The 24,782-nt window shown below is 40.6% G+C and overlaps 1 long non-coding RNA gene across 4 annotated transcripts in view; it reads left to right on the top strand.

Annotated features, from left to right (window-relative positions):
• Positions 1 to 23,930, top strand: part of LOC143722595 (uncharacterized) — a 34,605-nt gene extending 10,675 nt beyond the window's left edge. The window contains exons 1-5 of one of the 4 annotated variants that reach the window (XR_013196937.1): positions 22,717 to 22,807; positions 22,996 to 23,184; positions 23,329 to 23,417; positions 23,522 to 23,587; positions 23,793 to 23,930. This is a non-coding gene — a long non-coding RNA (uncharacterized LOC143722595). The other 3 variants (XR_013196936.1, XR_013196938.1, XR_013196935.1) reach the window with 3 other exon arrangements.
• Positions 23,931 to 24,782: the final 852 nt, after the last annotated feature.

The following is a 24,782-nucleotide window of genomic DNA, read 5'->3' as shown; positions in this document are numbered from 1 at the left end:
TATTATTATTATTATTATTATGAAACGAAATTAATTTATAGAAATAAAACGCAGTGGTAAGGACAGAGCAGTTAAAGTAGGTCACTGACTTTAGCGTTCGCGACTTTTGCGTTCGCGGCCTGTGAACAAGGCCCTAGAATTTAATGCAGTCATATTATAGCACACTTTTTTTAGAAACTTTGTGCAAAGAAACAGTCAAATAAATGTGTACAACAACAACATTTATCTACACCCATTTTTAACAGTAACAAGGTGAGTTTTGTGCCTATAGCTTACACTGCAACAAAGGGCAAATTAAATACAAAATTGATGGAAATAATTAAAACACAAGAGCATAGACCCACATTTTTCTTTTTTTAAATAAAAATCCCAAAAAATAAAATGACCAAATATGCTTGTCTGCATTTTCAGGGAATAAATTACCCAAATTAGGCACCAAATTAAATCAGGCTGCTCTACAGAAATCCTTGTATTCGAATTGCTTAGTTTTTATTAAGAAATATTAACCTGTCAACGTGATCGGGAGTGAGACTGGTGCGCAGTCTATTTACTGTAAGTCCAGCTGCCGAAAACACCCTCTCTGAAGGTACAGATGTGCCAGGTATGCACAAATACTGTTTAGCAAGGTTGGCCAATCTGGGAAATCGACTGGCGTTTAGTTTCCACCAGTCCACGGGGCTCATTTCTCGGCCAATGGGACTGTCGCTAAGAAAGTTTTTGACTTCTGTTTCACAACTGGTGAGGGCTGATGAAAAGTAGTTTTCGCCAAGTATGAGTGCCATCGCCGTGGGTGCGCTGTCTTTGGCACTTTGTACTGGGGCCGCGGCCGCCTCCTCTTGCCCGTGTTCTACACTTTGCGTAACGGCATTTGCTGCAAGGCTACAGAGTTTTGCATTTGCCAGCGCTCTTTTTTTCTGGAGAGAAGAACCCGAGATGCTTATGGCGCGTGTCCAACATGCACGCAATCATCGCTGGGGATGACAACATCTCTGGCTCAGTAACCTGCACACACGTATTTAGACTTTACTACATGCAAACTTTAACTTAGTGAAATTATCAATAATCGTCTGGTACCTACCTTCATTCTTTCAGACAGGGAGTTTCGGACTTTAGTTTTAAACTCCACCAGAACCCTGTGCGCGTCGCCTTCGCTTTGTAGGTGTGCATTTATTAGTCCAAAGGTGATGGGATAGGTGTTTGAGATGGACAATTCCCTTTCTGCAGACATAACTGTAGTTGCACACTTGAGCGCTTTTAGAGTTGGCACAACATCTTCAATAAGCTGCCAGTGCGCGTCCTTTAACTCCAAAATCCGTGCATCTTGAACTTTCGTTACAGTGCGATCTGACAGCACCGCAGTAACTGGCCACCGCTGTTCCAATAGGCGCTCAAACATGTCACAGACGCTGTTCCACCTGGTTTTACAGGACTGTATTAATTTGTGGGGTGGCAGTTTCATTTGTTGTTGTTTTCTTTCAAGCGCTTTTGTTGCCACTGAGCTGTGGTTGAAATGGCTCACAAGCTTTGCTGCAGCGGAGATGACGCGGTTCAAAAAAAGAGAAAAACCATCATTTATAGCTAGCTGAAGCGTATGCGCAAAGCATGACACAGAATGCCAATCAACGCCTCTGTTAGCAGCCACAATGTTTTTTGCGTTGTCGTGCACACAGGCAATCACTCGTCCCGTAAGAGCCCACTTTTCCACTGACTCCCTTAAGTTCTCTGCTAGGTTATCAGCTGTATGGCGAACGGGCAGGGCTTCAGTTAAAAGGACGAATGATTTTAAAACCCAATCTTCGTCAATGTAATGGCTCGTAATAGTTATGTAACTTTCCGTGTTTAGAGCAGTCCAGCAATCCGTAGTGATGGCAACTACATCAGGTGACTGTAGATCTTCTTTGAGCGAATCTCTTTTTGCCTTATATCGTTTTTCAATGCGGCGTGTGATTGCCGAACGCGAGGGAATGCTGTAGCGGGGTTGAACAATATTCATCAGTTCTTTAAAGCCTTCGCCCTCCACCATTCTAATTGGCATCATGTCCTTTTCAATCATTCTGCAAATCCCCTGTGTTATGGATTCGGCTTTAGCACCACTGCACATGTTTTGCGTTAGCATCGTGGGGATGGTAGGCTGGGCGAAGGTACTCGCAGGCTCCGCGGCCGCCTCTCTAATGATGCCCGGGTGTTGGCTGTTGAGATGGTACAACAACGAGGTTGTACTTGAAGTATATCTAAGCACTGCATTGCAATACTTGCATTTTGCCCCGTCATTCTCGATTTTAAAGTGCTCCCACGCTGTGCTTTTCTTTGCCCGCATCATATTAGAAAACTGGTCATGACTACTTCTTCTTGTGGACATTACAAATGTCTGAGAGTGCTCCGGCGGTCTCTGGTGGTGCAAAAATGTATTACAACTAAATTCAATGCGCGCCATTGACGCCACTTAACCGAGCAAAATGTTTCACTCGGTTACGCAATTTTTAACGGTTAATCGGTTAACCATGGACACCCCTAATTGTCATTGTCATGTTTTACAGCATCCTACACATTTTCAGTTCAAGCCTGATGCAGATCAATACTGCCTGGATGGGTGGTTCGAATGTCCCTGCTGCAGTTTTATGACTAAAGAGAAATTCTCATTTTCTATTCATCTTAAGAACCATATAAGTCATGCAGTGGAGCATGCAGGTATGGTGGGAGCATTTCTCTAGATATTGATACATTTTTGTGGTTTTAAATCACAAATATGTTTGCATAAACTAAATATGTACTTGCATCTCAAAACGAAGACAAACCAGATGAGCTGTAGTTTCTTGAAGTAGAAACCACTGAAGTAGGGCAGGGCTAATATTGCAAAAAAAATAAATCTTGATTTTTCCTTTTCAGAATGATTGACCGATTCGATTTCGTTTTCTTTAAATGTTTAACTAGTCAATGTAAAAATCACATAGCCCTACACTGAAGTGATGACAATGTTGTTACGTTTATTTATCTATTTCTGTGTTTTGTTAAACTTACTGTGTTCACTCTGCACTGTTGATAACTTAGTTGCTATAATTTTGCAGGTTACTTCATCTCAAAATGCAACAAACTGTGCAGGACCACAGCCCATTTTCACTGTCTGTACTGAAGCCAGACAGTAATACGCAAGGAACAATGCATAAGCCATGTCTCCAAATGCTCTAAGACAGAAGTACTTGCAGCACCTACCCTATCTCCAGCTCTCTCTGTAGCTGCATGCCCGACACCCTGTCCCCCAGCTACTGTAGTTACCAAGGCTCCAGTCTCTACCCCCCTTTCCTCTGATCCTGGCTCCTTTATACCATTCCCACCCCCACAAATACAAAGAAAGAGAGTGATTTCTTTAGTTTCTAACTCACTTAACTCTGATCCTGGCTCCTTTGCACCACCCCCACCAAAAATTCAAAAGAAGACATACACAGTCATGTGTCCTCATTGTGGACTGTTACTTAACAGACGAAATGTAAGGCTACACATTCTGAGACGACATACACCAATAAAAACGGACATTAGCGCTCTGAACCACCTTAAATCACAGTGTGTGGATTATAGAAATGGTGTCTATGCGGTAGCCAAAGCATTTTCAGCACCCAACACTCCTATCCATATCATCAGAAAGACGTGGGGCTCAGAACAAAGAACAACATGTGAACTTGATATCTGCAGAATTAATACAGAATTTGCAGAAAGATCAAACATCCGTTCCTATGAGTGCCATCACCTTCGATCACTTGCATACTGCCCACCAGCCGGAAGGGAGATTTCCTTACTGACAGAGCAAGGTTTACAGACCATGGTTGATGATAGGTGGTTTGGAAAGGATAAGAAGGAGAGATGTTTGGCACGCCAGAGAGAGAGGCAATTGACGCAGGAGTCTCTCTCTCCTGCCTAGTGACCGTTTGTGGGCCCAGCCATAAAAAATACATTTCTATGTTCGAGCCCACCATTTCCTACTACAGCAGGCTTGGTCGAGTCATGGTTACCTATGATGCCAAAACAATTTCTTGGCATTGTCCTTGTGCTAAACCAAGGCAGTCATGCCTTCACAAAAATGTTGCAAAGTGGCACCTATTTGAAGTGGACAGGGCACTCTTCCGGAAAACCAGAAGTGTGGAAAAGGATAGTATTGCACAACATTTTCCCACCAATGTGGAAGGTTTTGAGGCAGAGGAAGGAGCCCAGTACCCACCCGAAGGCCAGAATCTGTCTCGGATGGTTAGGTACATCTTTGATAAAAAGAAACTACCTGCAGTCATCCCTTCAGATGTGTAAAACTGTAATTTTCCTCTGAGCTTCACACCATCTGAAGCCTTTTGCACAGAATGTTCTGAGGTAATTCCCTTAAGTGAACCATTGATCATCACATCAAAAGCTAAAATCCTGACGATGACCAATTTCATAGAAGGTTTGTTATGTTGTCTTTAAATTTATCATTAATTCAACATTTAATTCCTGTTTACATGTACTGTTAAGTGTTGATGACCATGATTGTCAGGGTCTTCCTCTCCACTTGTAGGTGTAGGGTATGGACCAATCAGACACATACTATTTATTCATTATATACAAAGGTTTATGAAACTCCTCACACAGCCCAAATGAACAAACACAAGCGAAAGAAACAGTGTCATGTTACAGGGCATGATAAGGAGATTTTACAACCTCCGAGGAATGTGGCCACATACTCAAGAGAGAGACTATGAAACAGAAACCCTCTTTAAAACAGACTTTGCTGCGTTAATCATAGACTAACTGATCTATAAATGAACATGCATAAAACTGTGAAAGAAACAGTGTAAATGGTTTACTGTCTCGTGTACTATTAGGTATATATTATGGTATGTATCCTGGTATACAACCAACTAACAATCAATGTAACCTCACCTGTATAATGCCTCCTACCTAAATAATCCTCATTTAATGACTCACACTTTGATGTACATCACCTTCTTCTAGAATGCAGTGTGGATGTGTTATAGCTATTTTAGCATTAATGAAGGTATAATCTTCCTAGGGACAAAGATCCATAAATCAACTAAGAGCCACTTTCCCTCTCAGACATGTCCCCTTTCTGATTGGTCGAGTTCAACCCTTAGGGGAGGATCTTCTCCAGGCCTTATTAGTGACAGTCCACATGTGACCTCCCTCTCTTAGTTCTTTCATCCAGCCGCAACACTGTTCTGGTGATTCTGGGGAACCCCCTCCCCCTCCACGGGGGCCCCAGGGCCCAGCAGGCCTCAATCCAACCAGATATGGGCTCAGGCAGGAGAGAGATGACTCTCTCACAAAGAACCAAGGACAATCTCAAGAGTTTTGGAACAAAGACTCCAACCAACAACGACTCCAATCACCCATCCTTCCGACTTCCTCACTTCTCCTGGGTGCTCGGCGTGGCCTCAACAGAGTCCCAGGCCTTCACCAAATCAGTCATGCGTTCCTGGAGAAAGAGAACGCTCAACCAACTTCCACTTGACACTGCCGGAACCATCAACGACTTCAATTTTCAACAACTTCAAGAATTGTTCCCATTACAAATGCAAGTATTCAATTCAATGAAATGTGAAAATGAAATTCTGATGGTTCTTCTCATAGACCCTCTTCCGGTTTCCAATTTCATCCTATCACTAACCTATTTATGTATTCATGTGTGTATGTTGTTTAGTTTATTTATATTCATATAAATATCTATATTTAGTTAATAAAACTTGTACATAATATGTATTTGGTTCTGTTTTGTTTGCAATACAAGTCACTTTACGATCACGGTTTTTGCTACTGGCTCAAAGTACTGTACAGGCGAAGAAATAATTATTCTTCGGTGGCCATGTAAGATACCCTTTATTAGAATAAATTAATAATCAAAAGAGTTCGTTGGAAGAACTGATTAATTGATTGTAATATTAATTCAGCCACATCAAGTTAATCCAATTAACTGACCCAAATATTTATAATTAATAATAACAAGATATTATTGATTATTAATATTTCCAAAAAGCTGAGTTCCTTACATATATGGTGGAGAATGCAGGCATCGTATTAAACATTGTATGCAAGCAGACAGTAATCAATCATATGTTGTCCCATAAGTTTTTATTAACATCTCATACATGCACGTACAAGTTTCTGGGTAAATCAGCAAAACTATAGCTTGAATATGCCTTCCTACGAATGGCAAAAAGTTCACAAATGCTATAATGCATATTTAAATCGTACGATAAGAAACTCCTGATATTAGCGAAGAAAGCCTAATTTCAGATATAAATCGAGCATGAGCCTTCTCTGACGAAGAAATCTCAGATTAGCCGCGCGCATAAATGGTACCAGAACAAATTAACCTGATATTGACGAAGAAATCTCCATTTTCAGCATTTTTGAATGTGATCTGAGCGATGTTCCTCAATCGACGATTAAGGCCTTATTATGCGTTACGTCATTGTATTCATATTAAACCGCTGAAGCGCTCATATGAAACAATCGCGTCAAATTCGTATTAGAACAATCAGCTAACTAGTAATTTGCCATTGTCTGTGAAAGAACGGTGCTGTTTTGATTTGTTAAAAAGAGTCACTCACACGCAACGTCGTGTCTAAGCGAGAGACTCAGTGCAAACTGTCAGCACAGCTCGATCGCTGCTCCGAACGATCTGTGTTGTTGGTGTGCATTGCGTCCGGAACGCGAGCAGGCGTTCCTATCTAGTTTTTCTGACAACAGCACCAATCTCACAGACCCTCGTGTAAACAAGCGACGGTTGTAGCCAATAGCTCCCTCAATCCTAACTTACAAGTAAAACCCTCAACCTCGAGTGATAGTTTTAGCACCGCCTAAAAACGTAGACACCTTAGAGCGTAAAGTGTAACCTTAAACCAAAGACTATAGATTTTGCATGATTTGAACTGAGTGATTTGAACACGAGTAATGAGAGTCAAAGCTCTTCGAGGCTTTGAATCAAAGGAGTCAACTGCGTCACAAATGATTCTTTGTTTGAAGCGCCCTCGCTGGCGACCCCTGCTGGTCAAAACAGTGGAAGTGTAGCGGAATCTCAAATCAACGGAACACCTTTTACAAACCAATCGCAAAGGTTTTATAAAAAGGTGTAATCAGGTAATGGCAATCCGCGAGCTACCTAATATCGTTTAATATGAGGTGTCTTTCAAGGCACAATATCTTAGTAAACTGTAGGGCTCGTTTTATGAAAGCTTGACTTGAAATGCAATCAGACCCTTTATCAAATGCGTCATTAAATGTGTACGAATGTATAAAGTGATACGAGATCACATAGAGACCAGATACACACTGGTTCACGAACCGTTGAAATTTAAAACAATTTAGAAACAGCTATGACGCGTAACGAAGCCCAGTTTAATAAAATCACGTGACCTTAGCAGTGATACACATTACACACTCCGAATGATTTGAGACGAATGATTCACCCTGGTACTTTGGGTTTTTATTTGTGTTTCTTTTATTTTTACTTAAATCTACCCCTCTTTTATTTTGTGTATTTACACCTGTTGAGCCTGAATTTCCTATTCAGTTAAGTTGAATTTAATTAAATTGGGAATTTAATTAAATCAATTTGCTTATTCAAGTTCCCCCATAGTTACCAGAGCTATGAGAACACACAATGTTTACATAATTTTTTTGATTTTATTTCAATTTAGTTATTTACTTTGGTTTCAGCCTGAATTCTTATATTCAGCTAAAGAAAAAAAAAGGGCTCAACTAAATTTGAAATTTAATTAAATTACTTGATACGCTTCCCTTTCCTTTTAGTTTTCTTAGAGCTATAAGGACGTTCTAACTTTACCTTTACCTTATTTTAGATCACTAGTCACTATCCTCATCTTCTCTCTCTCTATAGGATTACAATATCTAGCGACTGTTGTTTCCATAGTGAGTTACACAGGTCATTAATATCCTACTTCCTGTCTGTGTTTTACCCATCCTCACTCCTTAGCACCAAGCTAAATACATGAAGTACGGCTAAACACAAACGCACAGTAGGCCCCAGACAGAACTGGAAACACTTCCCATTGTTTCTTCTTCTTCTTTTGGACCTTGAGATGTCTGATGTGTCCCTGGTAGCTTAGTCTAACAGCAGCATAACCCATAAGTGACTCCTGTTTACCTATGTCTCCTAGCTAAACCTAAATAGGTAAAACACTCCTTTCTTCCTCTTCTTTTCTGGTTTCATCCTATTGTTTTATTTTGGTTTTTCTCTATCTGTTACTCTCGTAGCACAACATGTGAGAAGAACCATCAGCATTTTGAGTAATAGGTTATGACATGTAAGAGCCCAGTCATCAGTCGATGCTGCTTAAAGCAGTCAACTAAGATACTCAAAACTTTTTTTTTGTTGTTGTGTGTGCTCACCAACACTTAATTGTAGCTGCTCCACATAGCCATTCTCCCACACAGATAGCTCACCACCTCTGTAGAAACTTGCATTTGCCTTTGCCATTTCTCTCTCGTGTTCCCAAAAGTGTGCCAGTAGGCCTCAGACACCCGGCCCTGCCACCAGGACCACCTGAAGACCCGGCAGAGCAGTGTCATGGACATCCTTCAGCCTGAGGCAGGCAACGACCTGTCACGGCAGAGGAAGGAACAGTTAGGCAACAACGAAAGCAGACGTCTGACACCCAGCCTGAGCCACCAAGAGCTGACCAGCATTATCTTCTCCTTGGCCATGCTCCCGCAGGCCTCAAACAGGAGGTAAATGAACTAATGCTGCCAGCCACAGGACTCCACAGAGAACGAACCCTGCTTAACGGGAGAAGGCACAGGACAGATGCAGAGACCCTGACAGCGTGGAGCAACTGAAAGAGATCACCAGTTTTCAAGCGGCTCTGACAGCTGCTGAGCACCTGCCAACAGACGAGAGAGGAACTGGTTGAACTCAAAGAGAGAGACGCTGAAGCCATCGGCTTGCAGCCAGAGCTGAAGTCCCAACACTGACTCAGCGATGCTGCAACATTATAGTCCAGCTCGATGTGGTCCAAATAGAACTGAAACAGTCCAACCAACTGCAAATGGACCCCACGAGAAAGATGTACCCTGCTGAACTTCGCATCAGCAGCGTAGGCTTCCCCAGCCCTGCACAAAAAGGGGGGGGGGGGGGGGGGAAACAAACCCCTCTGCTTAACATGTCATCAGACAATTTCCTTAAAGCTTCTGCAGCCGTGGAAGGAAAAGGATTGATTCAGAAGAATCTTGAAACGACGCGTGTAATGGCACTCAAAGACCTCAACCGAACGGCCAGACATATCCCTGCATTTACACCAGAGCTTGCTAGACTCAATCTGACCTGGATCACATCCAGCCCAGAGTTGCGACGCTTTCTGGCTCGGCAGCCAGAAAACATCCAGTCTAACTACCAGCAGCTGGAACAAGCCATCACAACAGGATTCTCAGACTTAAGAGTCTGAATGTAGACTGGGCGCGGTCCCAGACACCAACCAGGGTAACCCTGAAAGTCCCTGTGCTACTACCACAGACATCAAGCGAGCTACCTCGGAGCGTGCAACAAACCTGTGATGGAAGAAGACACCAGCTTCAAGAACCTTTTGACTCTGAACTTCAAAACCCAGAAGACACACGGCATGACCACAATGCACGACTCTGCTACAAAGTTCCTAGTCAGCTTAGGACATAAAACTTTTAAAGTAGATGAAAATGTGTGCTCAAAAGGAAGCAAGAGTTCGCATTAGTAAAATTTGAATTTTACTGATTTAAAGAAAATCTTGAATGTATGTGTAAGCCTCACGTGCCAACAGACTATGCACTGCTTTTTGAAACATACAGACATTGTGCCACCCGCTGGTTGAAATATACACTGCTGCACATTAGTTTCCATGACAATGACTTGTTACAGGAAATACAAACTCCAAATAGGGCATTCGTCACCCTAATGCAAGATAGTAAACAAACCACCTAAGCTGGGAAAACTAGCATGACCTAGAGCCCCTTCGTAACTACTGTTATCCTAAAAAAGTGCTTATTTGATCATTCCGATCCAAACGGGACATGATATGCGATACACATTTTGATCACTAGCTGCTGGCTTGTCTAAATGCAGATAAAACGATAGCTGGAATTGACATCTCTACTTAAAATAATAATAATAATAAAAAAAAAAGGGGTCTTAACTGGTATCGGTAATTTCAGCATTAAAGCGTAAGTCTGTTTGACAAAGGAATCTCATCTCAGCGGCATGCAAACTGTACCGGTATTTATTAGTCTGCTTTGGTTGAAGGAATCCAAATTGCAGTATTGCTTAATCTGTTTCTGACGAAGGAATCTCAGTACAGTGTTATATACACGTAGACTTGGGTGATGCTCCCCTTTCTACAAAGTAAAGACCTTACAAATTATTGTTAGGTTGATGTAAATTCACCTAAATTTTGGCTGCATCTACAAGCAGAGAGCTACGTAGCGATCAAAACTGTTTACTCGCTGAAAAGTCAGTATTTATGCACGAGATGGACGTAACTATATAGGCTTAGACAAGCTTTGACTTACAGCAAATCTATTTCCTTACTCTGTAAACAAATAGAATAAGTTGCGTACAGTAAAGAGAAGAGTTCCATGAGTAAAATTTGCAAATGCCAAACCACATTTGCATTTTACTGAATGTAACATCAAGTTCTTGAAAGACTTAAAGTATAGGCGCCCCCTTTTAACCCGTTTAAACATGCATAACTCATTTAAAATGTGTGGACATTTTTCATGGACTGTTGAATTGTTCTGACATGCACTGGTTCCCATGACAACGACTTGTCACAGGAAGTGCTAACTCGTGACGTCATCTTGTAAACAAACCAGCCTAGGTGGCTAAGCTAACTTAACCTAGCGTCCATCCAGCTTAGGCTAAGCTAAGCTAACCTAGCATCCATCCAGCTTAGGCTAAGCTACATAATAACTTCTACAGTTAGCGGTTAGCATCATTTACTTGAAGCCTTAATTACAGCTTTTATGTATACAGCGCAAAGTATTCTAAAATACTTTCTTTAACCCCATTTAGGGTTTCTAATTTTTCTCTTTCCTTACTTTCAATTCTTCTCAGCTGAATTTCACCTTCACTAGTTTAGGCATAGTCCTTGCTGAGCGCTGTAGGCTAAATTTGCAGATGCCCTGTCAATTAAACCCAAGTTTAATTACATGTAAGCTGTGTAGCTAGAGAAGAATTCTTATAGTTATGAGAATTTTCATCAGCATGTTGACTAAACCTTTGGAGGGACACACACGGTGTGGTCTTAAACACGCAACAGCTGTGACCCACTATGGAGTGTTGGTCCAGGCAAATCTAAAGGTTAGTCACTAGTGCTATTGATTACTCTCAATTTCAGATCATTCCGGCTGTTTTGATCACTTACTTAAGTCCTTTTTATTTTTATTTTACTTCGATAATAATAGCAGTCAGCTATTCACTTGTCTATACTGTCATGTATATGATTTATTTCCATTTCTTCTCTTGTTCAAATGTGGTTCCATTTCCCATAGGGCCCAGAAAGGAACCAGAGACACCTTTATTTGTGATTTTGTTTATTTTCAACAAGTGCACTAATTTTTATGACCCTGCAACACAAGTAACTTCAACGATTACTAGGACATAACTATAGTCCTGAGGATTGATAATAAGCATAATTTGAATAGGGAAGCTGTCCTTTTTCCTCCTATTCTTCACTTCGTCAAGCCGTAGTGAACCACCAGTTAAGTCCAGAGAAATATTTTAGTCATAAGAACCATCTTAAGTCATTTATTTCATCTCGGCTATGCCCTTTCCAGGAAATACTCTCGGAACCACACAAGTCTTAGCCTCCTAACATTCACAGCTAAGATGATAAGGATACAATACACACTTCACTAGCTAGCTACACATGAAATACCTAGCTTTATGCTACATATCTAGCGAACCCATTAAACCGTGGCTCTGAACTTTCTAGGGTCATGCATTAGTCTCTCACCACAGGTGTGCCAAAATGTTGCAGATCCTCTGCTTAACCTGACCTTAACCGGTTAGGAGAACGAAAAGACTGACAAGCCATCGCGAGGAACACTGTTCCACCCATGGCTGCTGACATCCAACTGCACCGGAGCCAACGGAACTGCACCATGAGAGAAGAGGACAAACGACCCATGACCCAAGCCAGAGTTACAGCCACACCGGGGTGATCAAGATTCTCATCTCCTTACCCCACCTTATGGGTATAAAACAGAAGGTAAACAACCTCACATAATAGATCACAGCGTCCCACAAGGAGCGGACCTGTGCCCAAAGCCTTACAGACCAGCTAGACACTGAGGTTCGAACCAGATTCAATGCAGCTGGACTGAGCATGCCCAGGACCAGCACAGAACTGTCACCATGGCAACAACCCAGGTACCAGCCAAGCCCTTTGGAGAAGCCATGGAGGACAGCACCCTCAACCTGCAAACACCACAGGAAGACCACGGCTGTCAACGACAGCATCCTCTTCCATACCCTTCACACAGGTGTCAATCTGAGGCTCCGCAAGGACAGCTGGACGCACCTGCCTCAGAGTTACTGGAGCCGCTGACACACGCAAAATAGCTCCCTGCACAGGACTCACCCGAGGAGTCCTGTAAGGTACAAGCTTCCGACTCCTTGCCCACCCCAGCTTAGGCAAGCTTGCGTCGGCACCACCATAAGGACAGAACAACACTTCAATCCTTCAGACCTCTCGTGACTGAGAGGCTAACAACCACCTTCTGACCTCCGGCCACCAGCACCATGTCAGCTTGAAAACCTCTCTATGCTACATAGAGGCCTAACCACTTCCTGCAACCACAAGGAAACACCTGCCCCAAAACTAATGAACTTCAGAATGTCCCAACACCTGCTGCCTCAACACCTGCTGCAGAGACCTGGACTTGGCTACTGTCCACATCACCAGCCGTGGAACGACCACCGCTCCAGAAGACACGAGCAACCAGAGGCCACCATGGCCTTCCAGCCTTCTATGACAAGTGTGTGTCCGATCTCTCTGCACTTCCAACTTCGCTCGTGGTTGTCCTTGAGGGGGGACAACAACGATCGAGAGGGGGGATCTGTAGGGTATGGACCAATCAGACACATACTATTTATTCATTATATACAAAGGTTTATGAAACTCCTCACACAGCCCAAATGAACAAACACAAGTGAAAGAAACAGTGTCATGTTACAGGGCATGATAAGGAGATTTTACGACCTCCGAGGAATGTGGCCACATACTCAAGAGAGAGACTATGAAACAGAAACCCTCTTTAAAACAGACTTTGCTGCGTTAATCATAGACTAACTGATCTATAAATGAACATGCATAAAACTGTGAAAGAAACAGTGTAAATGGTTTACTGTCTCGTGTACTATTAGGTATATATTATGGTATGTATCCTGGTATACAACCAACTAACGATCAATGTAACCTCACCTGTATAATGCCTCCTACCTAAATAATCCTCATTTAATGACTCACACTTTGATGTACATCACCTTCTTCTAGAATGCAGTGTGGATGTGTTATAGCTATTTTAGCATTAATGAAGGTATAATCATATTATGGGACAAAGATCCGTAAATCAACTAAGAGCCACTTTCCCTCTCAGACATGTCCCCTTTCTGATTGGTCGAGTTCAACCCTTAGGGGAGGATCTTCTCCAGGCCTTATTATGGCTCGTTTCCACTGAGCAGTACGGTACGGTACAGTACGGTTCGGGTCGGGTCGGGTCAGTAAACCATGATCCAGCTAGCGTTTCCACCGCCAACAGTACCCTACTTTATAGGCGTGGTGTTTGCCGGAAAGAAGCGATCAACGTGATTTTCGCGCGAAGAAGAAAGCGACAAAGTAAACACCAGTGGATGGCATACAGCAGATCTTGTCCTTGCTTCTCGTCATGTTTGTCACAAGAAGACAAGCGCCGACATTAGGCATTTCTCAATACCAAGTATGTAAAGTTCTCAGCAGAAGGACTCCCGAGGACGCGAGTCCGGTAATTCACCACATGGAACAGCGCGTTCTTGAAAGCGTCACTCAGCTCGCTCTGCATGTACATTTTAGGCAACAATAAAACGAAATATGTTATAAAACACCACTCTGCCTCTTTTCGTTTTCATTTAAATAAATTTTAAACATTATAGGCACACAAATGTGGTTCAGGCAATGTATAGACCTGATTATATACATGTTTAACGTTAGCCTATTTATAACAAAACGAAATATAAAACACAACCCTGCATCTTTTCGTTTAAATTTAAAAAAATATTAAACATATTCCAGGCAATATGTGCATTTGTACAAATGTTGCAATAAACAACATTACAGTGATAATCTTGTAATAAAAAATGACAAAACTCAACCCTATTTCTTTTTGTTAAATTTCAGTTCTATCAATAATAGCCATTATAAAAGTATAAGTAAAAGGTAACGTTACAAGAAGCTATACAATAAGAAATAAAGCAAACAATTCAGTCAAATATACAAATTCAGCGCTAGTCTAACGTTAACTTTACAACGGAAAAGTTATAGCCTAAATATATGAAACTTCACTTAGCCCGCAGCCAAAACGATTGGCCAGGGAACGAATTATCGATTCACGAGACCAAAGATCACCCGTTAGATATACACAAGACGAATTACCACTAGCTGCTACAGAGTCAGCGGCAAACGTCAGAACGACTAGCCGAGGAAAGGCTGTTCCAGGTGGGGAACATGAGCGCCGAGCGCCCGGTGATCGCCTAGAATGGATCAAATTATCATAAATCATTATAAATAAACCGCAGATTTGAGCTTTAAACAACTACATTCTCGCCTCAAAAACCCTTAAAACTACATTTCGTGAAAGAATAACCGTAGTATTATATTCCAACTGTATATTAAAAAATGGCGCTTCTTATGTTGCCATTCCCCTCGCGCAATCGACGACGATCTCTGTCAACCAATCAGCGTTTTGCAGTGAGTCTAGCTCCACCCTTTAGTACCGTACCACTGTGCTAGGTACCCCAACGGAAGGGTACCCAAAAAGTGGTACGGTACGGTTCGGCTTTTTGGTACCATTCACAACTTTTGACAGTGGAAACGCAAATAATTGCGTACCGTACCGAACTGTACCGTACCGTACCGCTCAGTGGAAACGAGCCATTAGAGACAGTCCACATGTGACCTCCCTCTCTTAGTTCTTTCATCCAGCCGGAACACTGTTCTGGTGTTACTGGGGAACCCCCTTCCCCTTCCACGGGGGCCCCAGGGCCCAGCAGGCCTCGATTCCAACCAGATATGGGCTCAGGCAGGAGAGAGATGACTCTCTCACAAAGAACCAAGGACAATCTCAAGAGTTTAGGAACAAAGACTCCAACCAACAACGACTCCAATCACCCATCCTTCCGACTTCCTCACTTCTCCTGGGTGCTCGGCGTGGCCTCAACAGAGTCCCAGGCCTTCACCAAACCAGTCATGCGTTCCTGGAGAAAGAGAACGCTCAACCAACTTCCACTTGACACTGCCGGAACCATCAACGACTCCAATTTTCAACAACTTCAAGAATTGTTCCCATTACAAATGCAAGTATTCAATTCAATGAAATGTGAAAATGAAATTCTGATGGTTCTTCTCATAGACCCTCTTCCGGTTTCCAATTTCATCCTATCACTAACCTATTTATGTATTCATCTGTGTATGTTGTTTAGTTTATTTATATTCATATAAATATCTATATTTAGTTAATAAAACTTGTACATAATATGTATTTGGTTCTGTTTTGTTTGCAATACAAGTCACTTTACGATCACGGTTTTTGCTACTGGCTCAAAGTACTGTACAAGCCAAGAAATAATTATTCTTCGGTGGCCATGTAAGATACCCTTTATTAGAATAAATTAATAATCAAAAGAGTTCGTTGGAAGAACTGATTAATTGATTGTAATATTAATTCAGCCACATCAAGTCAATCCAATTAACTGACCCAAATATTTATAATTAATAATAACAAGATATTATTGATTATTAACAGTGGTTAAATTGGGCCGGGGCTCTCCGGGGCTCAGCCCCGGCACATAAGCCTGCTCGTTTGCAGTCAGTTGCCTACTGGAAATTATGTCACATACAATTTGATGAAAGTGATGCTTTTGAAAACATATTTCTGACAATAAATGAAAGATTTTTGAAATGGCATGTCTATTTTGTCTCGGCGGAGCTGAGATGAGAAAAATCGGAACACGGCCGTATTTTTGTTCAGCTGCTTAATCTCGTTGTCAGTCGACCATGATCGCGCACCGCTCGCGCATGCGCATCTGACACGGATAAATGTACGCAGCAATAATGAATGTTCCTGGGAGACCGTGGTTGCGCGGGATGTGGATGTTCCAGAAATGTCAAAAAAGTGCCCTGGCCTTGAATGACAAGGTAAGAAAAATAAGACTAAATCAAAATTAAATAACCAGGACTAGGTTGACCATGTGATTTTTCTCAGGAGATGTTTTGAGCATTTTACTTCAGATACCGGATTATCAGCAAACCGCCAAGAGAATTGCTAATGTGTGTGTGTGTGTGTGTGCGTTGTCGTAGTAAAGAGAGAGAATGGGAGAAGGAAGTTTGTATGAGGTGGACCTGGTCACCACAGACCCAAATCTTCTCAGCTGTTGCTACTGTCATATGCTGCACTGTCTCTCCATGTGGCACATTATGTTTGGCACATTGTATGGGTCACTATATCATAACAAGGTATTACAACGTGTAATCAAGTGATGACTGATTAGCAGTAATGTAAATGCTAAATGTCCTAATACCTGTTGCAAAGTAAATGCTCTTAACCTTGCAGTTTTTCACATATCATGTAATACTCAATTTCTCCATTTCTTTGCACAAAACTCTCCAGAAAGTGCTATTTAATGGTTTATTTTTCAAAAAAAAATTCCCGGGGGGGCATGCCCCCGGACCCCCCTAGGGAGAGCACCCCCACATAATAAATCCCAATTTAACCCCTGATTATTAATATTTCCAAAAAGCTGAGTTCCTTACATAGGCTTATTAACATCTCCATGCACTCATTTTAGTGTTTAATGTATTAGGGTTGTACGTTAAAGCTGTGACAAAAAAAATTGGTAACCTCTTTACTGGCACTTGCTTTTGGTAGGAATATCAATGTACAGGAAACAGTGCTACAGATGTGGCATGGTATATCGATATCAGGAGTGGTGTAATGGTATCTATAATTTTGACGACCACATACTTCTGTCGATACACTTGTGCCATTTTCTGCGCAACAGTCTCCAGGTAAAGAACCATGTTGTATTGAATTTGTCCTATAAAACAACAACAACAAAGAATTTGTCATGAATATGTATTGTAAAGTCTACATAATATGACCTCTATTTGGCAGACTCACCAGGCTGTAGGAAGTGCAATTGAGGTCTTGGAGAGGACCTTGGGTAAAGCCTGTCCTTCAAAAACAAGGATCCTGCATGCCTACTTGAGTTTTGAGGCACTGTCCAACCACACCTACACTTTTGCATGCGTAACGTGTGGTTACCATCCAGTGTCCGTTGTAATGGACCTTCATAAGAACGGTGTTTTTAGTATGCCTGGTAAGTCCACACATTTCTTTTTTTTTTTTTTTACTCGTTTGTTATGTCATGTACATTGCATGTCCAACTTGGGTAAGACTTGTGTTTAGTAAAGTCTTGTTTTTTAGTGAGCAGCATTGAGGAACCACCAGAGGATTTTGATGGAAAGGTGAATGCTGAAGATTTCTGGGAGCGTGTTTCTCTGGAAATGATCAGTCGTGGCTTAGTTCCAAGTGAGTATGATTCCCTGATACAGCTGGTATCACATATTAGTGTTTGCTTTCTTTACTATGGAATTATGATAAAATATTCTATTAACAATTTCTTATTCAAAGACAATAAGGCAAACCCCTTTGTGGTTCGTCCGAGCTACCATAACTGGGCTCCATGGATTGGTCCTCACACAAGAAGCGGGAATCATCTTCTCAATACAGAATTTCAGAAGGTGCGTTCTCCTTATAGTGTGAAGGAGGAATCTGAGTTTACCCTCACAGAGGACCGGCTAACAGATGAGCTTCTAAAACTCAAGGTATTTGACTCATTAAATCATTTACTGTGAGCTATGTCAGTTAATATGTGTATTACTGAATCATACTATGCGTTAATTATTCAAATATGCTAATGTTCATTATAGATAGAGGCAGTGCGTTCCTTATGTAGGGAGTGTGGCATCGACCCCAAGGGCTCGCGAATGGACTTGGTTGGACGACTGCAGCAAGAAATGAAAAACAAAGCCAGTTACGACAAGGTGTTTTCACAGATCTGGGTAGCATCTGGTATGTTATGTTGTATTACAGAGAAAAAACTTTTCAAACTTTACCAGCAGTTCTTTGTTTACGGTTCTTTCAAATGGGCCTGTGATTTGTGTTTTCCTTCAACAGGTGGATGGGCTGTGGTCACCTGTCCTTGTGCTGTGGTCTATGGGGTAAAATTTAACATCAGAGCTGAGAGCCCATGGGACTTCACAGACCTTTTGTTTTCAATGAAACATTTTCCAAATATTTCATTGTATGACTTTGCCAGAGGGTTGGCAACACACACTAACATTAGAAAACCTGAAACCTTCCATCCTCATGGGGGCAGGCTGCTAGAGCCTACAGAGGAAAACATTCAGCTTGCAAATTCTGGGCAGATAAAAGTGAACTTACCGTGGCTACTCACAGAAAAGTCAGTGCCAGATGTAATTGGCCACCCTATAACAGGATCATCTGATCATTATGCCCTATATGATCGTTTCCATGAGGCTAATTCTAAGGACGCCAGGGATACCTTGCGCAAGGTGGAACTGGTCCCGGAGTTGTGTGGTTGGCTCAATAGCCAGTGTGCTGAACAGCTCTTCTCTGGAATGAGAAAAAATAACCACTTTCTCAATATGATGACTCCCTCCTCACACATCTTTCTGATGCGAAACATCTTGCATCACAATAACATCAACAAAAACTCCAGAACCATAGAGAACATGAAGAGGAGACTGGGCATGGGAGTGGACATAGTGTTAAATTCCAATGGTCAGACAGTGCTGGGTATGTATTCCACCCTCATTCTTAAGTCTTAGTGGTAATGATATGATTGTGAATATTATATATTTATATATGTGTGTGTTTTTATTAAGGTGAGGATGTTTGTTTATGTGTGTTTTAGGTGCAGCCATGGCTGTGAATTCTCAAACCTTCTCTTTTGATACTGCAGCAACTGGTGAGTAATGAGGGACTTATTCTGCTCTTCTATTGTCAAGTTCTTCATTTTGTTTTTCTGTATGACAGAATGCTTATTTTATGGGTTTATAGGAACACTTATAGTCATTTTCTGTTTTAGTTTCAGCAGAGTCAGTCCCCAAGCCATCGTCCCCCTCGGCGCCCAGTCCAGCGTCCCCCTCGGCGCCCAGTCCAGCGTCCCCTGCTGCGCCCGGTCCAGCGTCCCTCGACTTCTCAGGACTGAGTAAACCCTGGGGAAAAGAATTGAATTCTATCCAGGACAAATTGGTAAGCTAATTATTAAAATGTGATATGTTTGGCAAGTCTCACGCTATTATCCGACCGTTAGTTATGGGTGTAACCGATATTTGATCTATGATCTGTACAGGTTACACCCCACATTGTTCATGTTACCCACTCTGTAATTGATGTTAAGAAAGAAAAAAATGCTCTTGACTGAATAATTTTAGAAGCTTTTAACAAAGAATGCCATGTATTTTGCTCTTGTACTAATAATAGTAATTTTCAGCTCAGCTATGTTCTGGACACGAGACGGCCTGGAGCAGAAATTATTATAAAAGAAGGGCCCACATGTCTCACCCGTGAAGAGTTTTGGAGCCTAGGGTTACAAAGATACATGGATTCCCAGGTGAGTAGTGGGAAGTTTGTTCAAAATAGGAGGGGGAAAGCCCTGTTTGTATTAGTTTTTTAATGTTTAATGATAGTCTTTTATATTTTATTTGGTTGTTTGTTTGTAGATTGGGACTGCCTGCTTTAAATTGATCCATGAAGCAGCTCAGCAACACATATGTAACTTCTATATATGTATTATATATACACAAGACCAAAGCCTAAATTAAACATATTTATCAGTTACTATATTCTTTCATATTATTGTCTACTCTCAAAGTAGTTATATTAATATATTATAAAGTAAAAAGTTTATATTTACTTAATTTTTTTACTTTAGGGAAAAGACATATATATAGAGAACATGTACGTAGTTCCTACATGGAAGCATACACCAAATAACGTGGTTGTCAACTCTCCAGTAAGTATGCAAAAAGAACAATATGTATGTGGTTCCAAAAATTTAGATCTGCATAATGACAAGACATTTGATTAATGTTAGGAGGATGTTGACATGAAAGACTTGTTGGTGTTTCCGGCATGGACAGACTCAATTGGGCCAGATCACTTTGTTCTCTGTGTAAGGGATTGGTACTGTTCCAACATACTAGATTGTACAACATGTAGTGGTTATTGTTAAATCATGTAAATTCAAATTGTGAATTCCATTTTTTTTTCTAACGACTTGTACAATGTTGTGTATCTTTTACCAAATACCACATTATAGGTCATGAAGCCACTCATGAGAGAGATGTTCTTTTTAGACTCACATTACACATTGCATGAGTCTGGATTTGGTGATGCTGATTACAGAGCCATTTTTAGGTTCACAAATGAGGCATACTGTTTGACATGTTCATATAGCAATTTATACTTTGGCTATGTTCTTATAGCCTGTACTGATATATTTCGGCTACATTCTTATAGTCTGAACTGATATATTTCGGCTATGTTCTTATAGCCTGAACTGATATATTTCAGCTACGTTCTTATAGCCTGAACTGATATATTTCGGCTACGTTCTTATAGCCTGAACTGATATATTTCGGCTACGTTCTTATAGCCTGAACTGATATATTTCGGCTATGTTCTTATAGCCTGAACTGATATATTTCGGCTACGTTCTTATAGCCTGAACTGATATATTTCGGCTACGTTCTTATAGCCTGAACTGATATATTTCGGCTATGTTCTTATAGCCTGAACTGATATATTTCGGCTACGTTCTTATAGCCTGAACTGATATATTTCGGCTACGTTCTTATAGCTGAACTGATATATTTCGGCTACGTTCTTATAGCTGAACTGATATATTTCGGCTACGTTTTTATAGCCTGAACTGATATATTTCGCCTACGTTCTAATAGCCTGAACTGATATATTTCGGCTACGTTCTTATAGCCTGAACTGATATATTTCGGCTATGTTCTTATAGCCTGAACTGATATATTTCGCCTACGTTCTAATAGCCTGAACTGATATATTTCGGCTACGTTCTTATAGCCTGAACTGATATATTTCGGCTATGTTCTTATAGCCTGAACTGATATATTTCGGATATGTTCTTATAGCCTGAACTGATATATTTCGGCTATGTTCTTATAGCCTGAACTGATATATTTTGGCTATGTTCTTATAGCCTGTACTGATATATTTTGGCTACGTTATTATAGCCTGTACTGATATATTTTGGCTACGTTCTTATCCTTTTATTTTTTTTCTGTAGAAATCTTGCACAAAAAATTTATCCTGGGAGCTGGACTGAAAAGACTGGGCATGATATTGCGGTGATTAATAAATGCATATTTAGCTACTCCAAACAAATATTATTATATCCCATATTCTGCATATCATAGATGTCATAATGTAACTGAGATGGTAATGCTTTCATCGATTTGACATGTATGTTACCTTTTTTGTTGCTTTTAGAGATTGCCACACCAGATCTGTGGAAATGACTGTGGGATTTTCATGCTTATGGTAAGGCCAGTTTATTTGGCAAGTCTGTACAAGTTTCTGTCAACATTGTGAATAATTTTTTCCGTCTTTTATATTTCAGTATACCCTTTGCATTGTGACAGGTGTGGGGTTTGACTTCGAGGAGGTTAGTTGATTTAAAAAAAAAATGTAAAAGGAAATTTCTCACTTTACATGTTGTCTGAGTGCACACTCTTCTTCATGAAGAAAATGGATACATTATAAACTAAAGATTCTCCTCATCACTGTCACACATCTTTCAGATGGACATGCCTTCCATTCGAAAGTGGTGGTGTCTCCTTCTGATGGAGCGCTTCAAAATAGAAGTGTATGACACCACTAAACAATGTATATTCATTTCTGTAACTTTTGCTGGTTTTAATACCTTGTGCTGTTTTTTTATTACATTTGTTATGTTTTCATTTACAGTCTATTGTTAATTTTGTGCCTTGGCTTATTTATTAAAATCGCCATGTTCACTAGATATGAATAATGACTATCATCCATTTAGCTTCATGTAGGTAAGGTAAATAGGTAATGTTTACAATAGTTTCCTCACTCTGTATGCAGCTGCAACTATATGGTACCATGGTCACAATTGTTTATAGGTATTGCATTAATTTTGGTGTACAAACAGACTGGAGCTACCTTCCACTCAATCAGACATTTGTGTATGCTTTTGCCTATGCAGTGCTTTAGATTAATCTTCTTAATGTTTGAAAGGCATGGTCAGCGGTTTGCCTTCTGGACTGATGAGGCCAGAAGCTTGGTCCAAGGAACTCTTCAGCCTGTCTACTGAGTGCCAAGACAGAAAGCTATCTCTGAGAAATTCCCAGCCCACATTGAAGCTGTCAATGCCCGCACAGCTGAAGAAAAGAGACTGGTGGACTTTATTGTAAAGTTACAGGGATCTGAGGAGCATTTGGTGGTACTTGAACAATGTTCACGTTTATTCATCTTTAAAGACTAACACATAGTAAAGATTCTCCAAGGGCCAATGTTTTAATTAGGGAAAACATTAACATATTTTTAAAACTATGCTGCAAATTATTGTATCTTTATCTTCAATGTATCAATTCCTTAAATAATTGTTTTTGTACCATGGTTTGACCCTAGGGTGTACTCAACGGGAAGCCATCTAAGTGGTTACATAAGGTAACTTCTTCCCGGGTGCCTGTCTACCTCGACAGCGAGGAATAACAGGACATCTTGTTCTCATATCTGAGAGGATTGCTGGATAAGATACCAACACAATTGAGCGTCACAGATGAAGTGCAGTTCATCTGTGATGTTCTTTTTCCAGAGGTATGCCGAACCATATAATGTGTTTGTGTGTCCTGCTCCTGTGCTTACAAAATGTACTGTATAAACTGCATGCTAGCACTGCTATATAATGGCTTGCTGTTCAGTAGTGATATTATTGTATATTTATATTAACGTTTTTCATAGGCCATCATAAATGCCCTGGCTGTCCTCCGGGATATCTCCTTACAGGAGGCTGAGGAGGTCTTCCTTTCTGGTCCGGATTATCATTGCAGGTCAGAGTAGATTATTAATTATTTTTGCACAATGCCCAGTGCACCCTTTCTTTACTGATATTTCTGTTAACACAACAGTGACTGTTCTCTGATAACTATTTCAGTGAAGTGGAAGATTTTAACCGACAAATTGACAAACAATTGAGGAAAGAAGGGAGACCATTCAATTGGTGGGTGTTGCTCTTACATTTACACATTTGGAGTTTGGAATTATACGTCAGTAACATGAATATTCTATTTGACTTTCTCTCTCTATAACTCCAACATTTCATAAGTGTTAAATCAGAAACGTATATTTCAGTTGAACATGTTAAACAAATTTCTCTCTCTCTCTCTCTCTCTCTCTCTCTCTCTCTCTCTCTCTCTCTCTCACAGAGTTGAAGCCATTCTTGCAGCAACTGGTGGAAAAGGGGATCTTTTTGGTGCTTTTGTTCTAGCACAAATAATTTTGTTCTTTCGTATAATATAAATAAATACATGTGTATATATAAATAAATTCATGCTTGAATCATTCTTGAGTTTTGCCTTCTGATATCTGGACATATCATTTAGTGACTGCATATGCTGATTCCATTCCATTTTGAACTATGATGATATTTTGATATTTTAAATTCATAAAACCTGTACAGAAGGGGAAGTGAGAGATTAACTGTTTTTTATGTATTAGAATATTGTGCAAAAATTCATTTATTTCAGTAATTCAACATAGCTGTAAGCCATAATCTTCAAATTTATAACACATATAGGCTTGAAATATCTCACTTTGCATGTAATGAGTCTATATTATATATTAGTATCAGCTTTTAGTTGAATTACTGAAATAAATGAACTTTTGCACGGTATTCTAATTTTTCGAATTTCACCATATTGGTTCTTTAATTTAAGGTTTACATAAATTCCATTCTGTTGTTCTATTATTTGATTTCAAAGTCATTTGCTATAACAGGCATTAACTAATAAGTGAATTCTTAATTTGGTTGTAAAAATGAAATATTTCTATAACCACAGAAAGAAATGAAAGCTTTAGCTTAAGTTCTGTCAGGAAGACTCAATCAACGCGTCATGTATTCCTCATTCCCATGCAATCAGGCGTTAACAGTCACAGTATAAAAGATTGGTACTTACACTTGTCTGAGTTCGCAGATGCTGACGCTGCCATTCACTTGCACGCGATCAGTTGCGTACCGCCATGTCTCAGGTAACTCAAATCGTATGTGACTATTCCGAATCTGACGACGAATTCGTTCAGCCACCGTCTACTTCTGCACGGCGCAGTACACGCATTCAGCGCCGTGACTCTCTATGGACACTCTTGTCTTCGGACATCATAACTAACTCCCTCGAAGCAGCTGGTATTCCCTTTAA

Source organism: Siphateles boraxobius, unplaced genomic scaffold (genome assembly GCF_051911475.1).
Source record: "Siphateles boraxobius isolate OS27281-9 unplaced genomic scaffold, OSU_SipBor_1 68, whole genome shotgun sequence".
NCBI lineage: Eukaryota > Metazoa > Chordata > Actinopteri > Cypriniformes > Leuciscidae > Siphateles > Siphateles boraxobius.
The sequence above is the reverse complement of the archived record's forward strand: the minus strand, read 5'-3'. Positions and strand labels throughout refer to the sequence as shown.